Below are 11534 nucleotides of genomic sequence, written 5' to 3'. Positions count from 1 at the left end.
GTTAAAGGAGAAGGGGAGAGAGAGGAGGAGGAGGAGGAGGGCCCAGTCCGAGACGCATTGAGTTTGCCAATTCAGGCAGAACGATCGACAGGAAGCCGGGGCAGGAAGGAAGACGAGTCCCCCCCCCCCCCCCCCCTAAGTGCCATTGTTTGTGTGACGTGACTCGAAGCAGCCAAGAAGTGACTGGCGGTGGGCTCCTCTTCCAGAGTGACCCACTTCTCAGGGGTACACTGACTATACAGTCACACACAGAGTGTGGCAACAAGAAACACACTCCAACAGCCTGCAGAGCGACAGAGGGACAGAGGGACGGAGGGACGGACGGACACGCAAGCAACCGAGAACACAAAATACCAAACGTAGTTTTGTCCTGCTTTGAGCTGAGAGCCACGTTAACAAGAGATAGATATAGTAGGGTGACCATATTTTCAAAAACTCAAACCTGGACCCTTAATCAATTAAAATAGACGATCTATAAGCTCAGATGCGACGCTTTGTCGGCTTCGACATACATCGGCTATTTTAGCTATTTTTGACAATTTCTTTTGACATTTTATTTTTACACCTGATGTTTTCATCAGGATAGGACAATTGTTTTGGCTCTTGGCACACCTAGAGACTTTATCTGTCAACAGAACAGAACAGGATAAATACCTACTGTATGTAAGCACTCAAAACACGTGTTATTTTGACTGTGGTGAAAACCAGGACAATTTGGTAGTGAATGTTGAAAACAAGGACATTTTAATGTTTTTAAATGCTGTCGGGCAGAAACCTCTTCTGTGTTTTGGAATGTGCTTCGTGTTTTTGTCGTAAATTAACGCCCAACTTGATCATACTACAGCGTCACACAAAAGCATCAAAAGTAGCAGATCAAAAGCTCGATGCTCGAAGCTCGAAACGCGGCGCGAACACGTTTCGAGCTTGCGGATCTGCTACTTTTGCTATTTTTGAATTTGAATCCTGAAAAGTTAACAGTTTTGGACGTATGAGGTTTCCACCCAACAGAGTTGAAGAGATTTCTTTCGGGGACTTGGGACACCCAGCTTGAAGCCAGGACAGTCCCAGCGAGGCCAAACCTGGGACGTCATGGTCACACCTGTACCAAGAGAGGGCCTCTAGTCAAGTTCAAACATACAAGTGAGGAAACATGTGGGACCATAGTTTTTGTTCTTTAAAAGGAGAGTGAGAATTTTTGTTTTATTATTAAGCCAGACAGAAGGAAAGAGAATACAGATGTCAGGTCTGAAACCACGTCGCGTTACTTGTAGATAATAATAGGTAAAATAATAATAGGTAAAATAGCTTGTAGATCTGCTACACCCGAGCGCAACCAAACATAAAATGAATTGTCTTTTATTTCTACTGGATCTCTTCTCCACTAGTTCCCTCCCTAACATTTCTGTCTTGTTTTTATTTGTTGACAAAATGGTCAATATATTTAGTCTTAGTTTTAGTCATCATAGCTTAGTTTTTATTTAGTTTTTGTCAGTGAAAAAAGGTAGTCGACGAAATCAACACTGGGTCATGCAGCAAAATAAATAGCCCATCTACATGTTCATAACGCGTCACGATACGATCTGCTATGTAGTTGTGCTATTTTCGATTAGAAACATTTGGGACAATGTTGGCCTATAAGAACATGCTCACAATAGGGACACCAGGTTGAAGGTGGTCAATAAAACCCCCTGCAGACTGCAGTGTAGTCTTACCCTACCTTACAATGAGAAGAAGGGGTCTAATATATCTTCCCTGCTAAAGTGGACACCCCCCTGGCAGTTACAGCAGGGAACTTCGGACCTTTTGGAAGCAGGTTGGTCGCACTAATCTCTCTTTGTCACATAATCTCTGATAAGGACTCGGTTTAGATTCCCATTCTGTTTCCTTTGGAGTTTTTTTTCTCTGTTCTCTTTGACAATTTTTAAACTGCAAAACGTTTTGTCTTGTTAACCCCCACCCCCCCCCGCTCCAAAAAAAACCCCCTCTTTTACACCTGTAAACTTGTGATGTGACAACGTTGCTAAAGACGCATCGAATATATGAAACTATGTGTAATGCAAATCGCAGTTTCTGCTTTTCTCTGCTGTGTTTCCGTCAAAGGCTTGCAGCTGAGCGCTTTGAGAGAGAGAGAGAGAGAGAGAGAGAGAGGGAGAGAGGGAGAGCGAGAGTCCACCTGGACCGGTGGATGACAGCGAAAGGGAAAAAGAAAGATGAGTTCTCCCGCTGCTCCCCATCTGCTCGCCAGTCCACCTCCGGAACATTCTTCTGGCATGGCTCCTCGTTGTGCTCTTGGCCCCGTCCCTGCCGACTGAAGATCGGCCAGATAACATTATCTTTCCACCAATCAAACTCTTGGATCTCTAAGCCTCGTCGTCCCACAGGTGGGCCCTTCCAACCAGACAGACTATAGATGTTGGAGAGAGAGAGAGAGCTGTTTCTAAAGCCTTTTATTAGGAGCCAACCAATCAGAGGGGGTAGCAAGGTGAGCCAACCAATCAGACGGGGTAGCAAGGTGATCCAACCCCCGATCCGGGGGCCAACCTGCACTTCTTCGCCATGGTGTTGGATGTTGAGGTAATGCTGAGCGGGGGCTAGTATAACATGTCAACCTTTATTCAGTGCACAGTTCCTACCAGGCTGCTTTTACATGACTATACTAATAGCGGCTCTTTTTTCTTACCAGTGTGGAACAATATACGCAGGAGAAATACCTCCATTTAAGCTCATTTTTTACACTTATCGTGATCAGTTTGTTCACACTGTACACTTTCAGGTAACTTGCATGAACTTGACTTGGTGTTTGGTTTACATGAAAGCACAGCATACGGTACAGAGGGAGATTTAGGATATCGTCGCTTGTCGTGGGGAAACCTCATGTCTAAAAACAGTTCCTTTTTCAAATTCAAAAACAGAAAAAGTAGCAGATCTACAAGCTCGAAGTTTCGATCTTGTAGATCTGCTACAAGCAGACCATTTTTTGACGCTGTAGGATGATCAGGAAAGATCAAAAAGTTAGAATATGGAGATAGGAGGTTTCTGCCCGACAGCAACGATAATCACAGCTATACACCACCCGTGATTCCCAATCTGTGGGATGGGGCCCACTGGTGGGCCGTGAGGATATTGCAAGTGGGCCCCCAAATAATTGGCTAAACGATTTCAAGTGATAAAAGATTTTAATGCTAACATTCATATCAAAAACGATAATTAAATAAATAAAATAAAATCATGGCATGGCACTTTACTGGAGTATTTCCATTTTTTAAATACTTTTACTCCACCACATCTCAGAGGAAAATATTGTACTTTTTACTCCACTACACTTATTTGAAAACTTTAGTTACTAGTTACTTTTGATTATTATTATAAAACATACATTACTCACTTCAGACCTATATATACTTTGGCTAATTGAAAATAGTTGATCTACAAGTGTCACATCGCGGAGCGTTGTGAGCTTGTAGATCTGCTATTTTCTAAAGCTCTTTATACATTTTATGCATTTGAAAACTTGTGCAACGGTACATTCCGCATAATCAGTACTTTTTTTTTTTTTGTACATTTTGAATACAATACTTAGGTATTTCTATATTGCGGCATTGATACTTACTTAAGTAAAAATGTGAGTACTTCTTCCACCACTGCACACACCAGTGTCCTCACATCACACACACACCTGGATCAAAAGAAAGAAAAGAAGAAAACGGTTATCTGTAAATAATCATGTACGTTTGTTTCAAACTGCTTGCCTTGAAGCAGAAGACGGGTGCGGCTTCCTATTTCAGGACAGCTGAGGCAGAGTCAGCTGAAAGTGCTTCTCAAAGGTTTTTCATGTCAAGGACCCGAATTAATTTGTATTTGGTCCTGGGCCCCACTTTGAGAACCATTGAACCCACCACCATCAGCACAGCAGCACCACCGGTGTCGACTTCTATCCTGCCCAAGTGGATGTTACAGTTCACACTGCATTGACATTCACTAGTAAAAAAGAATAGCCGATCTACAAGACTATAACAGCATGCATGTCCAAAATAGGGACGCTATAGGTTGAGAGTGGATAATACTTTTCTCTCTGAAGCTGAAGAGAGAAAATGTGCACAAACGTGCACACACGCACGCACACACACACACACACACACACACACACACACACACACACACACACACACACACACACACACACACACACACACACACACACACACACACACACACACACACACACACACACACACACACACACACACACACACACACACCAGTAGGAGACCAAACAGGGGAGCCTGTGTGTTAGTCTCTCCCCTCTGGTCTTTCCTGATTGCAGCGACCAACGCAGATTCCGGCCTGGTCTAATCTAGCCCCCACCACCCAACCAGCCACCCACCCCCCTCGCCGCCTCGTTTAGACAGCCGCCACCCCCCGAATTAACGAGAAAACCCATTTGACACACATGCTTCCACTTTTCCGTTTGTGGCCTTCCCATCTACCAAACCCCCCCCCCCTCTTTCCGCGTTCCACATTTAAATTGTACAATTTTGCCTTCATTAGGGCTGAATGTTCAGGCTGTGGGGCACACAGGTAATGCAAAGCGTGCCCCCCCCCCCTTCCCCCCCGGGTCTCTCAGACTGTTGGCCCAGGCCCGTGGTCGGTTGCTAGGAAGTGGAGAGGGTTCAATTGCAAGCCATTTCCTCGCCAGTGTACCGAGAGGTCCTATTACAGCATTTAGGTCGGGACAATTGGTGTCATTACAGCCGGCCTGTACCCCCCACCCCCCCCCCCCCCCCGACACACACACACACACACACACACACACACACAGCACCATAATGAATTAGCCTCAGCTATTTGGCCTCTATGATTGCAGTTACCAGGGGAGATGAGTAGGCCCATGAAGTAAGTGTGTGTGTGTGTGTGTGTGTGTGTGTGTGTGTGTGTGTGTGTGTGTGTGTGTGTGTGTGTGTGTGTGTGTGTGCGCTGTTATGGGACTGCCACAGAGGTGGTTTCCATGCTTGTGTAATAGGTTAACATAGCTGCTGACAGGAGTAAAGGGATAAAGCCCTGGAAAGGTGCTACTGTGCTCTGCTCCCGGACTGTAACCGTCACACTACTACACACACACACCAGACGGAACCATGCCAAACCATGATAATCCATGTTTTAATCTGACGCTCAATGGCCTTTTTAAGAGAGAGAGAGAGGGAGAGAGAGAGAGAGAAACAAACCCGCACCCATTGTACATTTTTCATTCAGTGCAGAGATGAGCAATGTAACAAAGCTCGTTGAATGTTGATTCTAGACTTCATTCTACGGCCGAGCCAGCAAATTCATGTTGTCAGTCTTTATGTCACGCAATAACTATGTCACGCACATTACAGTTTTCTCCTGACATTATTTTAAAGATAATATACCAACAAATGACCACAGGGGACACACAAGACAACACGACCAATGACTAAAAACGCATCACCTCGAAGGGAAAGGTGCGTGCAGCGCAATGCACCATGCAGAGGTGGCGACAGTACCGAGGAGTCTAGTGCGTCACTGTGTGCGTGCATGCATGTGTGTGTGTGTGTGTGTGTGTGGGGGGGAGTGTTCTCTCAATGAGAAGTCGAGCGCTGCAACAGAAACTTTGCCAAAAAAAATAAAGGCTGTGTGTGTGTGTGTGTGTGTGTGTGTGTGTGTGGGGGGGGGGTTGGCTTTCACCACACAAAGACGAGGGGAGGCCGGTAGGAAACAAGGCCAGTCGAGGCTTGTCGTGCATGGTCTCTCTTCTGTGGGCTCCGTTCCAAAGCTGCTCAATAATATCGTCGCTGTCGGGTGGAAACCATAATAACCGTTACTTTTCCAGACAAAAAGAAGAACCTGTGCTCCGGTGGATCCAATGTGGTGTGTGTTTAGTCACAAAGCGCTTGTTAATAGTTTTCATTGGTTCAATATTTATAAAACCCACAGACAGACCCCTTTCACTTTTTTTTAAAAGAACAGATGTGTAAGCTCTGGTCACATGGTGATGCGTTGTGAGCTTGTAGATCTTCTATTTGTGCTACATTTGTGTGATGCTGTAGCACGACGCACAAACAAACAGAAATATAGATACAAGGTTTCTGCCCGGCAACAACGTTAACATGCTAACATGATTCAAATTCAAAAATAGCAAAAGTAGCAGATCTACAAGCTCAAAACGAGTTGCAGATCGGCTACTTTTGAGTGACGCCAGAGGTGGGGACTTGGACTCGAGACTCGACTTGACTTGAAGTCCCGATTTTGATGACTTTAGACTTGCTTGACCAAATCAAAAATAGACTTGGACTTGCTTGGGACTTGAATGCCAAAGACTTGAGACTTGACTTGACTTGAACACTAAAGACTTGAGACTTGACTTGACTTGAGCCCTCTTGACTTGAAAATTCAAGTCTTTTCAAGTCACTTTCAAGTCACTTAAGCAAGCCAAAAATGTTTAAAAAGTGTGCATCAACTATAATGTTATTAGTCAGAAATCCCGTCAGTGACACCTAGTATAGTGTTGCCAAAGCTGCTTATTTACCCTAACTTTTGGACAAACTTTGGCTTGTTTTTGGATTGTTTTTGGAAGTCGGTTCGCTTGTTTCTCTCCCGATACTTGGCAACACTGGCCCACATGTTGCACGTTACCAAACAAACAACACACCGGCTTCACTCCTGCCGTCGCTGCTGGAACTGAAGCCAGGTGGAATAAAATGTCAACTCCAGCAGTTATAGCTTTCGGTTTTAAAGATTACAAGGTGGAAGACAAGACGAGAAAAGCAGTATGCAAGGCAAGACCTATACTTCACATTAACATTACGGCGTGCTAAGAGCAAACTACAGTATAACCAGTGGTGGAAAGTAACTAAGTACATTTACTCAAGTACTTTACTTAAGTACATTTTTGACTTATTTTTTACTTTACTGAAGTATTTGCAATTTTCAGTACTTTACTTCTACATTACAGTCATTTAGCAGACGCTTTTATCCAAAACGACTTACAGTAAGTGCATTCAACATAGGTAGGGAACGAAACTACTAATCACCAGAAGTCCTAAGTGCATTTTCTGCAAAAACAAGCAACCAAGAGTATACCTAGCGCTAAGGTAAAAGTGCAATATATCAGCTACCTACTTCTACTCAACTACATACATATCAGAGGCAGATATTAGCCTACTTTTACTCCACTACAATTATTTGAAAACTTTAGGTACCAGTTACTTTGTAGATTTTGGTTATTAATACAAAACATACATTGACCACTTCAGCGCTATATACATTTCCTCTTCTACCCCGGATTTGAACGCGGTTTCCAGTGCAATTGCTGAAATTTCACCATTGTGATAATAGAGCCTGCCTGCTTGATCAGAGGATACACTGAATTTGTGTCAGATCCTGTGTCTAGGTGAGACATGGCCTTTGACATTATCTAAATGTCTCAATAGAAGAGCAGGGAGACAAAATACAACCACCCTGATTGTATAAGTTATATTGTAGTAACATACTCTACCATACAGATTGTACAAAATTACATTATATTCATTAAAAAGGGCCCTTTTAAACCCTGTCCTCAAGGAGGAAATTAAAAGTACAGTATCTGCGTTCTGTTGGCCTGGAAGAAACCTTGTTTTAAAACAAATGCAAATTGTGAAAAATGCTCATGATTTATGTAAATCTTTACATATCTTGAATTAACATTTTGACTTGTTTGGGACTTGAAACAAAAGGTTAGGACTTGTGTGGGACTCGAAACAAAAGGTTAGGACTTGTTTGGGACTTGAAACAAAAGGTTAGGACTTGTGTGGGACTCGAACCAAAATGCTAAGGACTTGTGTGGGACTCGAAACAAAAAGCTGAGGACTTGGACTTGACTTGGGACTTGGCTGTGTTGACTTGGACTTGACTCGGGACTTGAGAGCAAAGACTTGAGACTCGACTTGGACTTGCAACATAGGGACTTTGTCCCACCTCTGCGCTGTAGTATGATCAAGTAGGGCGTTCATTTACAAAGAAACCCACAAAAGGTTAGAACGTGGAGATAGGTTTCTGCCCGACAGCAACGATATAAGCCTTTTTTATAGGGGGGACACCCCTGAACAGGGAGACGGTAGTTGGAGGGGGTGAAGGAGCGGGTTTGGTGGCGGTGGTGGTGGCGGGGGTGGAGGGGGTGGCAGGGGGGGGGGGGTCGACAAGAGGAACTTTTACATTTGTGCTTGAATGGGAGCGCTGCCAGAGGGTCTGGGGTTCAGAGAGCAAGCGTTCCAGTCATTTGATTTAACTAGGGTTTGTGTTCAGCAGCACCTGAAGTCATGTCTGCTGAGGGGGAAACGCAGGGCAAAAGGACAGCAACAACTCTTCACTTTTACTACTTCACTTGTCCTTCTCTCTCTATAGCTCTGTCTCCACCCCCCCCCCCCCCTCTTTTCTCTCTGACTCACTCACTTGTCTCTGTCCTTGTACCCTCCCGTATTAACCGGAGTACACCCACGTGCATGCGCGCACGCATGCACACTCACACACACACATACAAACCTCGAGGAGATCTTCAAGCTCACAAAATGTTCTTCAATGATCTTCAAGCTCACAAATGTTGGTGTGCGACACCAGCACGAGTGCAAAACAACCATTGCCATGATATGATATGATAATGTCCTACACATGCACGCACGTGCACATCCACACCCACCCACACACACTCTTCATATCTGGCACTGGACCATTCCCTCTGTTTTTCCTCTCCGTCCTGCGGCCCATTTCTCATGTCTCTGGGTACCTGATTATTTCTCAATACAAACTCCATGTGTGTGTGTGTGTGTGTGTGTGTGTGTGTGTGTGTGTGTGTGTGTGCGCGCGCTGTGTGTCCAGTAAAACCCCTGCTGTCTTTTCACTTTAGTGTATGATAGCATACACTAAATCCAGTGGCTCATTACAACGCCCGATTCATACCTGGATACGACTTGTGTACCAAAAACTGAAGATCTACAAGATCACAACAGTAATAGCAGACAAATAGCTGATCTACAAGTTTACAACGTTGTAAAAAAAAAACGTTATTCACTATGTACTGTAGCTGTGAAAAGGTCTGTATTTATTTATTTTGACCGTAGGTTTTTTTTTTTAAGTTAAATTAACACCCCAGATTTTGCTGTGTATAATGCGCCAATTAAGCACTTCATCCCTAAATATGTCGTCGTATGAATAGCGAAAATAGCCGATCTGCCATTTCTGTAATGTTTCAAAATATAAAATAAAGTGCTTTTAATTGTTTTACTTTTAGAATATTTTCCACTCAAAATATGGACACCAGGGTGGTTAAGACCCAAGCACAGTCCCTTGTGGATACAAAATGTACACAGACAAATTCTCATTCAGGACATGTTGAGGTTGCAACAATAATTATAGTTCCCAAAGTTTCTGTAAAAAAAAGAAAGAAAGAAAGAAAGAAAACAAAACAACTGAAATTCTTTAGATAGCCTCTTAGCACCAGCAGTGACTTTGATCGGCAGCTGTGAAAAATTTGGAAACGCAGGGGGAGAAAAAAAGCGGCAACTTCACAAAGTTATCTTTACCATTATCACAATAGTTCTCCCTCAGCCTGTGGAACGGGCCATTTGCTAAAGCAGCACCGTATCTCAGCACAGATCAGCACTAAGCCAGGCCTTTATCTCACCTCTGCCGAGTTAACCACTGTTGGGGGTATTGCCAAATGTCACAGAGACAAGGAATTTAGACATCGCCACCTGGTGGTCCTTGGCTTGTTGGGTGCTCGTAAAATAAATAAATAAATAACTTATGCTGTACTGCAGTGGTACTCAAAACTTTCAAGGAACCCCATAAGTCTGAGAGTGTATAGAAATGGATACATTTGGCAAATATTTTACTTTTTACTCCACAAAAATGATTTGACGTGGTTAGTTACTAGTTATAGATTATTAAAACAAAACATACATTAATCACATAAGCCTTAATTTATACTTTGACTGTTCGAAAATAGCCGATCTGCAGGTTCACAAAGTGTCGTGAGCCTGCAGATCGTCTTTCGAAAGGTTTTTATTGTAGCATTTTTACTTACTGTACTTTAAGTACATTTTGATGCCAATGCTTTAATACTTTTACTCAAGTAAAATTTTTAATACAGCACTTTCTCTTGCAACAGAGTATGTTTTACCAATTGTGGGATTGCTTCTTTTACTTAATAAAAAGTACTTCTTCCGCCACTGTTGATGGCTGATAAAAGCAGGAATGATATCATACTACTCTCTGCACACGAGAGTTCCACCTCCTACCTTGGGAGGAGAATGAGGTTAGTGTGACAGCTTGATGGATGGCCTTTTGTGTACAGGCTGCTTGCGGAATAGGATGAATTCATGTGGTTGTGAGACCACATTGTTATCTTAGTGTCAGAGCACTGCAGCAATTAGCACAGTCACCCATTACGTATAGCCTACTACCGTATGCTAGGCCCTAACTGTGTGTGTGTGTGTGTGTAAACGTTTATGTGTATGCATATCGTTGCTGTCGGGCAGAAACCCCTTATCTCCATATTATTTTTTCGCAAATTAACTCCCTACTTGATCGTACTACAGTGTCACACAAAAGTATCAAAAGTAGCAGATCTGCAAGCTTGAAACGTTGAAAGGTTTTGAGCTTGTCGATCTGCTACTTTTTCCATATTTTTGAATTTGAATTCTTTAAAATAACAGTTTTGGTATCGTCTCTGCCACCCGGCAGAGACGATACCGTATGTGTGCGCACATACGCGCGTGTGAGGCGAGGCTCACTGGACTTAATTTCAAAACCACATCTTGTAGTGTCGTAAGACTACATTGTTTGCATGAGTAAAACGACAACCGAATTATTTTGTGGCAAGTTCTTAGCATAGTTTTGGTAAAAAAATGTTGTCATGTAGGCATTAAAGGATTGCGGTTGTTCACTTAACTTAAATAATGACATGCTTTAGGGTGAGCCAAGTGGGATTGCATACACTGAGTTTGCTTGAATAGATGACATTTAATAACGCTATGAAAAGGTGTGAGAGTTGTTAAGTAAATAATAACCACGACTGGAGATTTGAAAATCTAATTTTCGATAAAATAAAGCTACACATACTTAGAGCTCAAATCCCTTTTCTTAAGCTGAAATCCAGAACTTATTTTAATCAATAAAACATTATTCTAACCAATATTTATGGTAGAGTATGTTAATACGTCACACTTACAACAAATCTCTCAAGACAGATTCTGCTAACAGAAGAATCTGTCGGCACAACTGCCTTAAAAATGTAACGTTGTTGTTAGTAGGAATAAACACAGACGCACCCGGGAGGAAGTGGAATAAGAGAGGGGAGGAGCCAAACAGACTTCCTGTCTCTACACAAAAAAAGGAGGTGATGCCCCCAGATGCAAAAAATAAACATTCTTGTGTAGTAGATCCACAACAAAACTTGTGGATCTACTACTTTTGATCCGTGTGTGTGACGCTGTAGTATGATCAAGTAGGGAATTGATTTACTAATTAACACAAAAAGTCAG

The sequence above is a fragment of the Gymnoscopelus braueri genome (genome assembly GCF_963280865.1).
Source record: "Gymnoscopelus braueri genome assembly, chromosome: 20".
Lineage (NCBI taxonomy): Eukaryota > Metazoa > Chordata > Actinopteri > Myctophiformes > Myctophidae > Gymnoscopelus > Gymnoscopelus braueri.
This window is presented reverse-complemented; position numbering follows the sequence as displayed.